The sequence below is a fragment of the Schistosoma haematobium genome, chromosome ZW, assembly GCF_000699445.3.
Source record: "Schistosoma haematobium chromosome ZW, whole genome shotgun sequence".
Classification (NCBI taxonomy): Eukaryota; Metazoa; Platyhelminthes; class Trematoda; order Strigeidida; family Schistosomatidae; genus Schistosoma; species Schistosoma haematobium.
Genome location: NC_067195.1, coordinates 51,367,829 through 51,385,725, shown reverse-complemented (window position 1 = coordinate 51,385,725; position 17,897 = coordinate 51,367,829). Strand labels below are relative to the sequence as shown.

Sequence of the window (17,897 nt, the reverse complement as noted above, 5' to 3'; positions counted from 1 at the left end):
TAAAAAATTGTTACTAAGATCAATTTGTAACGAATAAGTCACAACGATTATTGTATGATCCATCAAACTGATTTGTTTCTTTTTTAACTAATCAGAGCTTGAGAATGTCTCTAGATGATCGTATAATTTCGTAAGCTAACCGTGTATATACTGAAATTTTCCTACGTGATTCCTACATAAACGCTTATATATGTATTGATAAACACTTTTTCCGGCTACTGCCTTGTGTTAAAATTATTCCTTGTTCACAACTTCATTCAATAGAACTAAAGTGAACCAATTGAAAATAAGTTATAAACAGACAAATATGTTGTTTGTGTTCACATTGCTTCATTTATATTTTTGAAAATCAAATAACCAAAACTGTAATTTTCACCATTCAATTAGATAATTGTGGACAACTAAAAATATTGCATAATTGTAAGCAGGGATGGATGGTGACTAGCAGTGAAATCCAAGATGCACGTTTCTTCCTGTTGGAGAATCGTCAACCAAATGTACCTTCGCCTCAGAGTTGATATTCACTCGGGGACTCAAACCCAGTACCTTTCACTTTAAAAACCATCGCTAACGCTACTGGGTTTGAGTCCCAGAGTGAACATCAAGTTTGGGATACAGGTACATCTGGCTGACGAGTCTCCAACAGGAAGAAACGCGCATCCATGCACATATACCAATAAAAGATTGATCAATTGCAATCCTAAGCATCAATGGGAAGATTCAAACAACCAAGCAAAAATTACTACATAACTGTGCATATATTCACTGATTAGAAGCTAAAACCCGTTGTTTGATTTTTATCAAAAATAACCTCTTAAATATATAATACTGGACATTTATTGACCAGTAAACAATAATAACTTTGCACAGATGATATCAACAAGCCTATACAAATGTAATGACCGAAAAACAATCAAAATTTTATGTGAACCATCCATTATCTAGCTCAAGAATAATCGAATTTATGAACACAAACACATACATTCATTGATAACGTATTCAAACACTTTATGCTTACATCTTTCATGTTATCATTAAACGCACTAAATTGACTGGTATTGTATTTATCAGTGTGGGGTTGTGGAGATTGTTAAGTTTTTGATCGAACAATGAGTGTATGATTGAGCAGGTAAAGGATTAATAGACTGATTAGTTGGATATGAGTTAGCATAAGACATGGTAAAAAATAAGAAAGCCAGTTCAGTAAATTTGAAACTTGGTGGTTGGAAAATCAAAGAGTTTTTCATAATCTATCATAAATTATTCATTTGTACGAATATTCGTCAATATTAAAACGAGTAGTCTGACAGAAATTAGGCGCCGCGTATAGAGAAGATACTATGTGTTAAAATTATATTTGAAATAATCTCAGCGATTGAAATATAAATCATTTCAACGTTTCGTCCAACAAACGTGCCTGTTCTTCGGGATAACAATCAAAATCAATTATTTCAAATATAATTTTTATATAAATGATTTATTGCGTACATCAGTCGTTAAAAAATAAACAGTATAGAAACTGAGAAAAAATAAGTGGAACTATATCATCATGTTATTATGGCTTTTCTTATTTCGTTGAATTTTTGAAGGAAGATTGTCAGTATAGGGTTGTGGAGACTTGAGTTTAGATTGATATCATGAATAGGTCATCACCGGCTTGGCCGTCTAAATGTCAAGTGTTCGCGCGTGAGGCCGAAGGTTCTGGGTTCGAGTCCTGTATGGGAGTAGTGGGTGCGCACTGCTGAGGAGTTCCATACTGGGACAAAATGGCCGTCGAGTGCTTCCAGGCTTTTAATGGTGGCCTAACATTCAACCATACATGATATCAACCTAAAGGAAAATTGTTTGAGTCACAAAATTGTTATGGAATCGAAAATCATCATAAAATTTAGATGACGGGATAAACTATTTTCTTTAAGATCTTTGAGAATAAATTCCAACATCTACATTTGATTTGATTAATTAAATCACGTTTATTAGTGTTATAAAAGTTTTGTGAAAATTGTTCAATTTGATGGTGATTTATAGTATAAACTGTAGCCAGACAATCATTAGCAGACAAAAAGATATGGTTAATTCTATCGTCCTGGCCACATAAAGTGTACTTAACCTTTAGAGTTTTCGACCACTAATTCATCTCTGTGATTTATAATGACTAAAAGTCTTGAGTTTGATTCATGATTGGAGGGTTTTATCGTAGGATAAAGTAACTCTCTTGCTCTCGAAAGTCTTCTAGCAAAATCCAGTCCTTTAATTGTGGACCATATGTAAATAATTAATAGTTAAAAACTTTTTTTCTTACGCGTTACACATCTTTTAATGTTTCCATACTTCACTGCAAATTAATATCGTGAGTTTATTTTAAGTGAGAGTAACGGGTTATCAAAAGTCAAAGCGTTTTTATCTCAATCACAACATTATACAAAGTTGCTAAACAGTGCAGAGAAAATAAGATTAACTTGAATGTATAATTTTATTAGATCCAATGTAACTTCAAGGTAAGCATAAACCGTTCTTTAAATCAAAATACGTGTATTCAGTTTACGCTTATCTAAAGAGTGAAATGATGAATTGACGTTTATCCATCAAGTAACAAGTTCTAAACCACATATTACTTATACTATATCAAAGAACTGGGTAGTATGACTAAACATCATGTTAAAAGTTTAGTGGGAAAACGGATGTGTGCAAATCTGGAACAAACTTTGTTCGGAATAGTCCAATTGCTGACGAAACAGCAGTTAAATATGCACTGAATCTACAACCTGTTAAATTTTCATTTTAAAGTTTTTTTTATAAAATGAGTAGTCATGAAAAAATTAGATCTTAATATAGTCTACCTTCTCAAACTACAACTCAGTGAATGGACTATAGGGGACATTGTCAAAAAAAGAGGAAAAGATACAGATAACATTAGAAAAATGTCGAAAGAGGAGACTTCTAAAGCGTACAAACAACAAAGAATTGAAGGCATAGGACAACAGAGTAGGAAACGTTTAGAATTATTCAAGTATTGAACATATTTAAACTACTCCAACTGATTCTCAATCACATACTTCCAAAAAAATAATTCCAGTTTCCTTTTCATTAGCCTTTGGTCAAGAAGTCCATATTTCTTTTAAAAAAATGCTAAGATCAATAGCTAAGCAACTTTATAAGTGAATATGAAATATTTTAATCTCAGCGTTTTTGAAATGTCTACAACATTCCTTTACTCTAAAGGGCATATTATAACTAATCATGTATAACATCTACTCTAACCAATAAGATCAATAATTAATTTGTCTTCATTTACTTACTATCTAATAACTAACATTAAAATTCGTTATTTATTAGTTCTATCAAATGAATGTGACAATTTGAAAGTATTTATCATCAAAGAATTGTAAGAGAATGATGTGTAACTAGTGAAAGTAAATTTGATTGGCCACTAAGAGTAAACTGACAAACATAGCTTACTAACAATTCAATTTGTGATTTTTTTATTACTATTGATTTCTACAATAGACTCAGTAAGTATCGTCTGCTTGTACTTGTAATGAATAAAGTATTGTCTTGTTTATACTCTGGTTCTCTATATTTGATCATATATTTGAATCATATATCAGTTTTACGTGATCTAGTCTGAGTATATAATATTGATTGAGTATCTTTATGGTAATATAAATGTTGGTATTTTCACATTATTGTAGTATAGTGTGGCAGATAGAAAATAATTTCTATGTCGTTGTAATATCAGGAAATTAGAATTCATGTCATCCATTCTAATAAATAATGTATCATAGATACTATGTTACACATAAAACTTCTGTAACAAAAATAATATTGTAGCCAAAAGTATAAGTTGAACTAAATAAATTAATTTGTACACTTTTCTTGTTAAATATATCAAACAAGATACATACCTTATTATAATTATAATTAGTCTACATTTAAATCAAGACAATACATTGAAATTCACTTCCTTTAAAATTGTATTACATCATTTACCATATATATTTATATGTATGTAATCTCTCTTGCTTTACTCTCATTTATCTAATACTTTATATGTATTGTAATTTGTCTGCAAAGAAGGAAAAAGCTCATCCAGAGTTGATTCGAAGTTATGTCTTCTTTTTTATATAAGACAACATTAGTCACAAAATAGAAAATAATAGGCAAAAGGAAATTATTATTAGAAATTCTAATGAATCAATAAACATTAGACAAATGTCTTTTTTTCCTATTTATTATAGAACTATTTAGCATTGTTTATATTTAATGTAATCCTGGAGATCTACATATCTACATAGATAACAAAAATATGATACCTATAAAAATCGTTTATTCTAAATTAAATGGTTTACATTTTAAATTTTAATTAATTTGAAATATTATCTGTTTCCCTTTTGATGTGCCTTTGGTCTACTAATTCTATCATATGATTAAGATTTTGAAGAAACTTATCTAGAAGATAGTCTCTAGTAAAAACATAATGACTGTTTCTTTATATTTTCTCGTCTAATTACTCTGAAGAAGTGGGTTATATTAAATCACAAAACGCCAGAAATCCATATTTCTACTCATTGGGATATCACATATACACTGCTGTTTTATTATGATAGCTGTTTATAGTAAATCTGCTTTCTGCATACGACCGGAGTTCAGAAAGTATATTTTTCATGAAGGTATAAAGGTGTCCGTAAGAATTTATAATTCTTTGTTGTTCATACTCAGTATCATTATGTCAATTCTAAGCAGATTACATTGATAAAACCTTACATCACAAGTTATTATCATATCTGATAAGTGGCTAGCAGTAGAATCCAGAGCATGCTTTCCGTTCAATTTGGAGGATAAGGCTTTATCGAGGTGATTCTACCGAGATACACACAGGGTAACGGAGACTGATCAATCGCTGTCCTGAATATCAAAAATGACAAAGTTCAAACTGCCATTATTACATGGTAGTTGTTTCGTCTAAAGGTTTTTGACTAACGCTCGATTTGATTCTCTGGTTAATGTCAGTCGATGAAGATAAAAAGAAATAATTTTGTATTGTACAGTCCCCAAAAAACGTAATACGAAAAATAACTATGCAATCAAAGTTAGCGAAGAAAGCAGCGACACAAAAAACCCAGTTATTGAAAGTAAACAATAATATTGTTTGTATACAGCACACCATTATAATCAGTTGATAATATTTACAGTTAAGACCATGGATTTCATTTGTAAAATACTTTTTCAATAAGAACTAACTAATGATATCAAAATATATAGAAAAAACAAATGTCTTCAAATACATTGTGCTTTGATCTCGGCATATTATATATATTCTTCGACAACATATTACTAAGAAACATATACTCTGAATTTCTTGGTTTTTATTAGTTGTCTAGTTAAATTCGGTCTGTGATTTATGACACCTTCGAATTGAAGAGTTTCCATAGGTTTTTTTCATAACAACGAAGATTAAAATGTCAATGTTTAAAAAAGTAATCACTAAAATAAGTTGGAAATAATTCACAACTGGTTAATCACTGATAGCCACCAATGTCATATTTGTTCAGTTCCTTAGCGTTGACCGAATTCCATCCATCCAGTTTCAGTGTTATCACTTGTCTGAATAACTTCAAATCTCCTGTTGATTGTAAACGACAGAAAACCATAAACTTTGGCTTCATTTTGAGTAAAGCTAAATGACATAATTTGAATATTACGGGGAGCATCAGTTTCTTTAAGTCAACAAGATCATCTAACTGATGAGTGCTAACTATCACGAAACCTGGGTTCAGAAATTCGTCTTAACTACCTTTATTCACCTAACATTTCAAATGAATATTATTCAGTGTTGTCAGAAAAAGATTGTTTTCCTTTCTTAAAATAAATTAGATAATGTAAATTACTTGTTTTGATAGTGGAGGCGGGAAAAACTGGAAATAACGAATTCAACTCAAGTTCTTTATTTAATAAAAAGAAAATTGTTTAGATGTTATGTCAAAAATCAATAATGCAGATTTATTATTTTGTAAAGTGTTTCTCACAAATTTATCATTATTTTCAAGATTTACAATGATTTGCGTCAAAAAATATAATTGCCACTATAAAGTACACAAACTTCTAATGTTCATCTGTCTTAATAAAAAACATCATACACTTAGCTAACCAAACAATAAAGGCCCTCAAAATTATTTCGAAATTCATACAATTCCTTTGAAAAAGTCAAATTGAAAACATACTTTTAATATTGATTAACTAAATAGTGCTCAAAGTTGGGCACATTTATCAATATTATCGCTGAAAATGTCAAAAAAATCATGAAACCAAAGGTTCTAGATTCGATCTCTGATGGGTCATGAATGCTCATTGTTAAGGATTCCCGTACTAAAATGAAACTGATTTTCAGTGTTTCTCGGTTTTCAACGATCTTCTAACTGACATCAGTTCGTGATGTAATCCATAAAAATCATTTGTTTAGTTAATTTTGAGGTTAAAATTCTTACTTTATAAAGCCAAAGTTTAATTACAATCCATTTTTGTTCCTTCTCTCTTTATTGATCGTTTTATTTTGTTTTAATATGGTGTTTTGTACTCTATTTCTCAAGGTCAGTCCCCAGACATTTACCAAAAATACTATTTAATACCATAGTATATTCTTGAAATGTCGAAATATTCTTTTTCAAAAGACTGACCTATATTTACTTTATGTTTCTGATATTACTCAACGGTTGAAATATAGTATACTAAGCTTGTAAGCATCGTTATTTAAGCATTCGATTTTTATCAAGTTATGTATAGAATTTAACATAATTATTCGGTTTTTATTTTAAATTAAAAAATTGTACAGTTACATTCTAAACACACAGATTGATGAAATAGCTGTTAACTGAAGGAATTACTTAATCATTTGTGTACTAATAAAGACTGTGGTTAAATGTTTAATAATCCTATAGAGAAAATTAAGTTGTTTTATAGTACGTTTTAATAGCCCATCATGTGTATTTTTGTATATGACCAATACATAACAGAATGACACATACCATAACTATCATTAACCAGAACACGCGTTTCATCCTGTCTGGGACTCGCCAGCTGGATGTATCTGAATCTCAGAGTTGATGTTCTCTCTGGGACTCAAATTCAGTATCGTTCGCTTCAAACGTCATTGCGTTATCCACTTACCTACTTAGTCTTGATACCTACTGGCTTGTGCAATGGTGTAAAGTTATAATTCATCATTGCATTGATTGTTTGAAACTTCTCATTGATGTTTAGAAATGAAATTAATCAGTCTCTCATTGGCATATGTGCATCCTGTACAGATTGCCTTGATATTGTCACAAGTCACAAACATTATAAGTAAAGATGGATGATGTCTATCAATGGAATCCAGAATGCACGTTTCATCCTGTTTGAAACTCATCAACTAGATGTGCCTGCAATATCGATTCAGTTCGCACAAGATGCACACGTGCCAATAACAGACCGATCAATTGTAGTCCTAAACATCAATGGAAAAATTCAAACAACAAATAAAAAAATAAATTACAATTATCACTATTACTATTATTACTGATGTTTTAATTATTCAACTAATTCAATGCTAAAACGTTTGCTCCCGTAAACTAAATAAAATTGATAATAATACATAGTGTCATAAAATTTTTCTGTTTGTTTGTTTTCTCCTTTCAATAATAATTGTGAAAGAAACAGAAAATAGGTGAATCCAATTACCCTAATGAGATATTTTATCATGAGTAACTATAACATGATAAAATATGCTAAAAATCAAATATCTAAATCAATTTGTAAATATTAGATTAACAAAGAGATTTATAATGTAACCTTAGATATTATACATAGAATAAATTGTCAGTAGTCACTATTTAATAGTTTTGATGAGAAAACAACACCTGATCGATATAAAACATATTAGTTTAACTAAAATTTGTTAGAAAAATATCTAAATAAACAATTTGTTTTAGAGAAAAAAAGTCAGTAAATAAAAACAAAGATAAACTTGAAATACCTTATTACGTAGTAATTGAATATTATTTTTGTATCATACAGCCAGGGGGGGATGATCAAAAAATAATTCATTTAATGATTTAGCTAATGAACTAGAAACAATGAATAATTCTTAGATAAGTGAATTTATTACATTGAGAGGGGAAAAAACGAAAAATTTGGAACGAGTCACATTAACATGATGAAAATTAATGATAGTTTTGCATGCTGATGATGATTTCAGTATATTGTTACGAAATTTAAAAAAAACACAATGGTTCACTTTGTATGTAGTTGGGTCAAATCATATAAAAAAGTATGTATTTATCATAAATAAAAATAAGTGATTAACACTAGTGGAGTAATTTATGATAGACTGATCACTGAGCGAATGATCAATAACATGTATGTCAATCATTTATTAGTGCTAATCAAATTTTGACTACCAAGTCACTAGTTTAAGTGATTCGACACTGTGTGTATTATTTTGAAATGTAAGGTGGTGGTAAGAGATAGTTTACAGAAAACCCTGTCTCTAGGTCTTACACTAATTGACACTCATCGGTATGATGTACCTGTATATTTGAGGTAATCTATGCCCTCTGGAAAATTTGATACCATATCACCCAAATAGCACGAAAACTAGGTCTAGGATTTTCTGCTGACTAACTTTAACTACCACCTTACTAATTAAGTTATTTTAGTGATATGTTTTCTGAATTAAATGGATAAATTACAGAACTTCTATCGATGTTCAGGACAACATCGTCATCAACTACTACATGTAAAAGTAATCATTTTATTAAACAATTTCGTCTTCTAGTAGAGTTCATTTTTAAGCTTTAGGATACTTAGTATGGCATGAGTTAAGTAATTATATATATATATATATATATAACATTAGGACACAAATCATTTTGTTCACCTCATCAATGTTTTCATATAATTTCGTTCGACAGATATAAGGAGAAGCAATCATGAAATATTTATTGTGTGGATCAATATGCAATTCTTAATGATAGATAGCTTCGTAGTTAAGCCGTTCAACTTTAAACTATTAGATTCCAGTTTTGAACCTTGAATTTTATTTATTTCGATATTGGAAACCGATCAGTAGTAGTACTAGTGTGGTGCGAGCTATTTATATCCACAAAGGTAAAAGATAACAATTGTCAGGAACATAAAGTATTTTAGTAGAAGATCGAGAAGGAGAGAACGGGAACGGAAAGCAATTGATATTAAAATGCAGGAACAATGAAATCGGTGACGATGGACTGATATTTGCGAAGAAACAGTCAATTTTGAGACAATTGATTGGGATTTTGCAAATTAAGTATTTATTGTATGGTTTTCAGATTTTAGTGAGATGTTCTGTAATTTAGTGTTCAAAGATATTCGATTGTTCCCACTCGTGTTCTTGTTCACAACAGTAGTAGTAGTAGTAGTAGCATTATTATACTTTACATCATAGGCAAGAATTAAATTTGTTATGCAAGTTTGACTTGGATAAGTGAATGAGTGACCAAAAACAGATCAAATCTTTCATCTATCAATGCTTTGAACGATATTTAATTATACTTAGATTTATTATTTTTTAAATAACCATGTCAGTATACTGAGAAAAAACTTACACTATTAGCCGATTGGCTTGTCTTTCGGGCAGTCGTTCATTTGAGAGCCTATTTCAATAGTTCAACATCGTAAGGAACTATCAGTCGAATACTTTTATTGTTTCTTACAACTCATCGATCAACATTACCTTCATTATCTAATCATCACCGCTAAAACGTGTATCATTATAATACACGCTAAATAATACTCCATAACTAGAACAGAATGTATAATAAATCATTGTTGATAACATACATCAATAAGGAATAAGGTTAAAGTAAAAATCATTTCAAGAAATGTTACAGTAATCCAAAGCAAAATAATATTCAAAAGTTCAACTATTAAACAATAAGTTAATCTTATTTCAAATGTATATGTTATCAGTTGGACTAGACAATTTGGTATGTTCGCATAATGAATAGTCTAATATCATATATAATTCAGCCGTTATTTCAATGGATAATTACTAATATTATTATTAAACAAACAGTAAGATAATTGCCATATATTTTCTCTTTTAACAAAACTACAAAGTGTATTTACCGAAAATTTCATTAGAAATTGTAAAGATAACTAAATTACGAATAAGGTAGTTGTTCACCAGTGATCAAATAAAGAAAATGAGAATCGTAGTACATTACAAATTTTAAAATGGAAACGACTATATTCCAATCCAAGTGACTCGATAATAAAGTCTCAAGATTAATACCCAGCATGAATTACCGATATACATTTATAAAAAGTCTCAAGATATTTGGTCAGTGTTCTCTAGTTTACTACAACCGTCCATCTTAAGGTTCGTTTTTAGTAAATATTCACATTAATAAATGATACAATTCGAAAGATAGCAGAAAAAAATTACTTTTTCACGTACATTTATGTATATAGAATTGTATTCCTAGCAAAAGTAAACAATAAATGTTTGATCTAATAAGCCCTATACCAATAATTTAATTAAATATATTTTCACTTGATTTTGTATTACTTGTGAACTAAGGAAGTTGCTGAATATTTTGTCCTAACCAATCTAATAATAATAGTTATTATTACTACTACTGTAGTGAAGGAGAACACAGATGGGGACAACAGAATGTATTTAGCAAAAAATTACAGTTACTTGGGAAAATGGAAAAACAATATAGCAAATCGTTTATTTGCAAAATATCAATCCATCATATCAACCTGAACTGTTCCTGTTGCAAACATCAATCCACTGTCTCACATTTCATTGTTCATGTATTTCCATACTAATTGCTTTCTATTCCCGCTCCTCCTTTATTGATCTTCCCCATCTTCTGCTGCCGGATATTACGTTTTTAACTCGCATCATATACCAATTATATCAATATAAGTAGCACGCGCTATACTACTACTAAATGTAGTAGTGGTAGTAGTAATATTCACAAGGTTTAACACGATAACTTTAAATAAACTAAGCATCAGTTAGATTATTTATAATAATAAAATTATGTTACGTTTAGAATATTCCAGTGAGTAGAAAGTTGAATTCTTGATACTTCATGACTTAGTAAAAGTAGCTTTTTCAGAGAATAAATAAATAATCAAATTAAATTAATACAAGTTTCGATTGAGTAAAATATAGAGAAATACAAGTAGTATAAAATGTTTAGTACAATCACAAGTTATTCAATTCAAAAGTGAATAACAATATACATGTATGTTTGAGTACATGTGAAAAACGTGATTTTTGTAAGACAAATAATTAGAGTTAATTTGTTTGCTTTAATTTTGTGTGAGATTTGAAATAGATTACTTTTATATAGAACTATGTCTACATATTAGACTATGTCTAGTGAATTACCTTACATATTAAACAGTCATCTGTTGAAAATTTGGGTCTTCCTAGAAAACATCCAAATTATATTAAAGACCTTTGAATAATCCCTTAGAACTTAGGAGTCCATAAACTAAATCAGTAATAGCAGCCTATATTATTATCAAAGATTATTAAACCGATATTAGATAATATCAAAATAATTCAAAAAGATTTCTTTAACTGTAAAAAAAGTGACTGGGTAATACTTTCATACATAATGCTTAACCCTATCGCCCTCAATACAAAAGGCTTAACTGTTCAACAAACGATTCGATCATTACTGCAAACAGGCATATATAATTTGTTTAAAAGTTACACCATAAACGTATGTAAAAATTAGCACTAGTTTCTTCCATAATACAAATGTTACATTTTTTTCACACCCACTCAAATATACACCAATTCACATAAAATATATCTTATATGAAATCGGCCTTGGCCTGAATGTTATAATATTAGCGTGATTAGTATTGTTTCTATGATAATAATAAAAAAGTATTTGTTCTTTTGTACTAATTAAATTTTTATCAATTCAATTTTGTTATTCGCCTATTCTCTAAAGAAGTGACTTAAATAAAGTCACGAAGAGTTAGATATAACAAAATATATATCTTCATTGTATCATTATAGTATAAATATTGCCTAAGCAACCATGGAAAATTACTTTTATTGGTAATAACAATAGTTATATATATATAATGTAATTAACTCTTACAAAAATAACAATTAAACAAAATTCTCTCACTCTGTAGCTATTCTTTCATTTCACATAACCTTAATAACATGTTAATATCTATGTTAACAAAAGAATTTTTTCGCTTTATCGTTAGTTAAAATAAATTCACAACATATTTTATACACCGAAAGTGATTACTTCTAATCCTTAATATTTTTTTATTACTAAAAAATGTATATTTACAATATAAGTTCCATAATAGAATAAAGTAAATCAACTAGTATGAAGATAAATAAGTAAATAAACAACTTTTTTTCTATATTTTTTTCTTTTATTTGAAAAATTAACAAATAAACAAACAGGTAATTTATTTTTTTCTACTGAAAAAAGTCGTATTTTTATTCAATAATGCAAATAAATTTTCATAAGTACTTTATGGCAAATCGTAATTTCAAAGTGTACAAGACTGACTACAAAAAATCACACACACACACACATAAAAATATATAGACGAATACGATTCTATATAATTAAATTCTATAGAAATATCGTACACAAAATTCACTCAATTTCTATGCGTTATCGTATGTTTTTTTTTTGAAGAAAAGAAAGTTTTTTTCTTAAGAATCAAAAACAAAAACAAATATCGAATATGCCGATAGTTACTAAAGAAAATATTTAAGAGAAAGAGAAAGTTAACTTAATTTTAATTTAATTAACTTAAAACACTAATGATAATCAACAAACTAGAGATTGGTATTCTAAAATTATATCTTAATTCATAATTAAAATTATCAAACCATTTTTTTAATTACTCAAGTATATATCTACTACTTATAATCAACTTGATAAACTGTCAAGTCTGATTCTATAAATAACTAATAAAACTGATTGCTATTAATGTTATATAGGTTTAATTAAATAGTTAATGTGATGAAAGACAACTAGTCAATGCTATTTCATCATTGGAATAAAGAAAAATAAACTAACTAGACATATAAATGAATATGACTGGCAACTAATGATTATTTTTTTTCCTCTGTAAGTAGTAGATTCATACTATGAGTAGTATAGTCATCTATTGAATTAAATGCAACCGAGTGATTTATTACAGGTTGATACATTTCATTTTAAGTTAAACGTTATGTAGGATTTAATAATTTTTTCATCACTCAAGTACACAAACTGTACTACATAAAGCATAATCTAAGCTTACAAAGTAGTAATTAAGAGCTAAATCCTAAAACCACGGTACTACTGCTGCACACGTAGAAATATAATCATTGAGTAGGGAAAAACATTTTCCCAAATATTTAATCATACAAAAACAAACTACATTTCGTGTTGAACATATAGTCTTCGCGAATCAAAAATTCAATATTGTATGCATTTAGATATTGATTCGATTACAGTTGATTGTGAAGTACGTCAACTGGATGAATGAATTATCTTCGTACAACTATTGACATTTAAATGCCGAAACGTTATCCATTATATAAGGGGAAAAACAGTATAATGTCATAAACATCGTCTCTTCAAGGACTTTTTTCGATAAGAAAATGAACAGTACATAAATCTCAGCATGAATAGGAATTCGATGACGTAAGCAATTATCATGAACTACTTAAATATAACTGTTATAATTATCATAACAGAATATGAAGTTATAGATCATTAACTTAAGGTCAATTTGATCTTTATACAATATATTAACAGCTTGAAATCCTATTTCAGAACTTTAGATAGTATTTATTATTAAGCTCTTTATGTAGTAAATCTGACAAAACTTCAAATGTTTCAACGTGATTATAGTTGTTGAGTTGGATCATGTGAATGATATATCTTAATATAAAAGAAGAAAAATCTATATTATATTATAATTTCTTTATATTTAATGGACTAAAATCAAACAAACTCTTTAAAAAGTATATACTAAGGTACTAAATAATTGGAAATTGTTGAACAACTAATTCTTTTTTATAAAAATGAACTAAAATAACTTTTAAGTGAAAATACAAACGTAAAAACAAAATGTTTTGGCAGAAAAATATGATCGTTTAATTAATAGTAATTAGAAATTTATATCATGATGAAGTGATGTTAGGTGAATCCATAATCTTACATGAAGTAGAAATGAAGATTTTCAGATCTCAAAATGAATATGATGCTAAGTTTGAATCGAATAGGTATCATTATCAAACTTGATCAATATGTAATATATAGAGACGTTTTTCTTGATTAATGAATAATTGGGTCATCTTTCGCTCATTTGTTTTAATAAAATAAGGTTTCGTATTAGAATTACAGAAAATTCACTTCTAAATATACGGTCACTAATCCTTATTTGAATAGAATTTATTTCGTATAAAACTGACATTATTTAGAGGACAATATGTAAAGACATAACTAAATTTATCGAAAAATACATGATTACTTAAAGCTAAAAATAGATGAATGTATAAAAATTAGAAAATAAACAAACTAGAAAACGATAAACACAATTCATTTCCATATGATTGTCCAAAATATATGATAAATAAACAAGCTGACATAACCAATAGAAACGCATGAACTCATAGAAAGACAACAAATAATCATATATATGTATAAAGGGAGAGAGAGTAGTGTTTTTTACTACAAGTGCTCAACGCTTGGTTAGGCATTTAAGCATAAAAATAAGCAGGAAATTGCAACAAATCAGTAGAGCAAACGTATGCAACTAATTCCTAAAACTCTTGGATAACACGTAATATCCCAACATGCACATATGTCTACTTTATATATATATATATATATATATATATATATATATATATATATATATATATATATATATATATGAAACGCTATTAGTATACAACCTCAAGCGCGACTACTTATAATGAATGACATAGAAAGAAGAGAGAAAATTATTTTATTGTTTAATATATTGTTTTAACACGATTATTTCTATTAAAATAAATCACAAATAAACAGAACAATATATGTGCATAAATTCTAAGTGAAATACTTGTAAGTTGAGCTATTCATTCATTACTAAAGAGTTCTAAGTATAAATGCGAATATTGATAACCATATGAGCGAAAGTATAAATTATGGACGAGCCAATCAGATTTAGGATTAGAGGTATCGAATTTTGGCGCGAAACTCAATCATTCATTTGGCTAAATAGAGTATTGACCTTATAGCTGATGTCAGTTCGTGATGAAAACCATAAATGAAATTCCTAACCCTAACCATCAATTGTAAATCATAATCTTTATTCTTCACACTACTTCATAACCCCCATTTAATCCTAATAAGTAGGTGGACATTCCCAAGGTCACCTCGGCGTCGCTCAAAGGTCGCCCATAAATTATAGTCTCACCACCATATGTTATACAAACAATATCATTATAGCATAAATAATATTTTTCAGTAAGTCATGACTATGTTAATTCAACGACCTTGTACGAAACCCTTATCAACAATAAAAATTATTCCATATTAGAGGTATGTTGTAATTAGTTACAAAAAAAATATATTTCAAGTAAATAATGTTACTTCCAATTATTCCTCTGTGGATATATTTGACAAGCCAACTTTAAATTTTTTATTAAAAAAGAAGACAGATGAATGTTGGAAATTATCTTAGATTATAGTATATGTTCACCATTAGAAGTTGATAGACATTATTATCAAGGTTTGGTTTGATAATTTTAAATAAATTGAGCATTGGGTGGATTGTTATCAATAAAAATTGACCTGGTCAAACCTGTTTTTGATTGATCGCAACTAATATTCTTGCTATGTTCCTTCGTACTATTTAAACTTGGATTAATTTAACTTGGTTATTTATTCTCAGAAAAACTGGCTTACACTGAGTCACTAAATGTCAGAAAATTTAAGTTTTCTACTCATTGAGATATTACAATTATAATATTTTTATTTATAATAGAAGTTAAAACTTAAAGAAGAACATCAAAGATTCTCAATGATGGTCCAGCATTGATCGCTTCATGATTCTAATGAAAAATATTGATTAGATTAACAAAATACAACAACTACTCAAGGCGTACACTCAGTTATTGAAATTCATAGCTAGTATAACAATAAGGGTTAATCAACTAATTTCTAAAAATAGAAATACACCTATATTGTCTATTTGAAGCAGATGTTAATGGTATTGTTTATAAGGACTATGGAAACTTTACAATCAAGGTAACCAAGGAAATACACAATACATTAAAATGATATTTCTACATTAACTTTCAAGTTAAGAATTAATTTTACTTCAGTATATTTAGTAAGTATTCATTATGTGGTAGGCAAGACTAGATCATTTATCATATTCTGTATTATCTTGTCAATAATTTTCAAACTCAACTAATAAATACTTCATTTAATAATGCTAGTTTTTATACGCCAGAAAATTTTCAAGTATACTTGATTGTTTTCAAGGACCAGAAAAAAGATGTTAATAAACAGGGTTTTTTATCTTTTATAGTTTACATCATTTTATTTCTTTTTTCCCAAATACTTTTGTATTTAGACTTCAAGCATCTATACATCACATTTTTTTCGTATTATGTAACTTTTATTGATTTTTTTCTGAGTAAATGCAATGTAATAAATAACCTTTTTTATGCCTATCAGTGTTTTCAATAAATAGAATTACAGCTAGTCTGTAGTTAGTTTAGCGTGAATGTAATCTAAAGGCCTATTATATATATTTGTACATGAGTTTTGCTTCTAATTCAGTTAACTAGTTCTAGTTTTAAAGGAACAAGTTAGATAATTGTCTGATTTATCAGACACAAAAAATACTAACATTTTCAGTCAAACAATTAATATTACATTCTGACATTTTGATATGTCTGACATGATATCATTCACAAAGTGTATTAGTTAAACGAATAACGATCGCGAAATGTTACACAGAATTTTGTACTTTAACTCATACCATCCCAGCTATCAACCAACTACCATAGTAAACAACAAGATATCTTGTTATATATATACGATATTCTTTCTTTTTTCCCTCTCCTCCCATTTATGCTACGCATTAACCACCTTAAAGAGTTAATAGCAATAACGTCCATCGTGCTTTATTTTATTTTATTCTAAGTCCAGTTTTGTCATCCTTTTACACCGCTTGTACCATTTCAACTGTATTTTTTATACTAAACGTGTAAGTTGGTAAGTAGAGCATTTCAAATCCCATTGTACATTTTAAAAGCATTTCCTTTTTAATCTCTCCCTACCTACATTGTACTAACACTAAGAAAGAACTTAATAGATTTAAGGAAAATCAACTAATAAGAAGTTATTCTGACCACAAAAAACTGACATCAACTCAATCATATTATCATATTAAATTCAGTCTGTGAGATTAGAACGGCCTAGAATTAATCTTACCTGAGATTGTAGGTGCACAATATCAGTTCTTTGTGAAAATTATTATCATTTAATTATACAATGTTTCCATATAACTGTGTTGGCTCAACAACAAAAAAACGGTAGCAATACTATTTCATGCAAACAATTTTTCTTCTAAAATATACATGCTTTGACTTAGGATTATATATACACTTATCAATTTCTACATAATTTATGTATTTTTAGGTGTCTAACATGAAAACCATAAAATACGATAAAGTGAATTACACAAATTGTGAAAACAGAAAAAATAACTACAACAACCAAATAATCATAGTATTAACGACTAACTGGGAAGTACTGGACAGCTATTTCATTTTGGCATGGGACTCTTGAACAATTCTCACTCACGAACCCACTTAGGAT

The 17,897-nt window shown here is 28.4% G+C and overlaps 1 protein-coding gene across 1 annotated transcript in view; it reads right to left on the bottom strand.

The window, feature by feature from the left end:
- The window catches only part of PDE7A (High affinity cAMP-specific 3',5'-cyclic phosphodiesterase 7A), an 84,941-nt gene that overhangs the window by 58,583 nt on the left and 8,461 nt on the right, over positions 1-17,897 (bottom strand). The gene's annotated exons all lie outside the window — the stretch shown is intronic.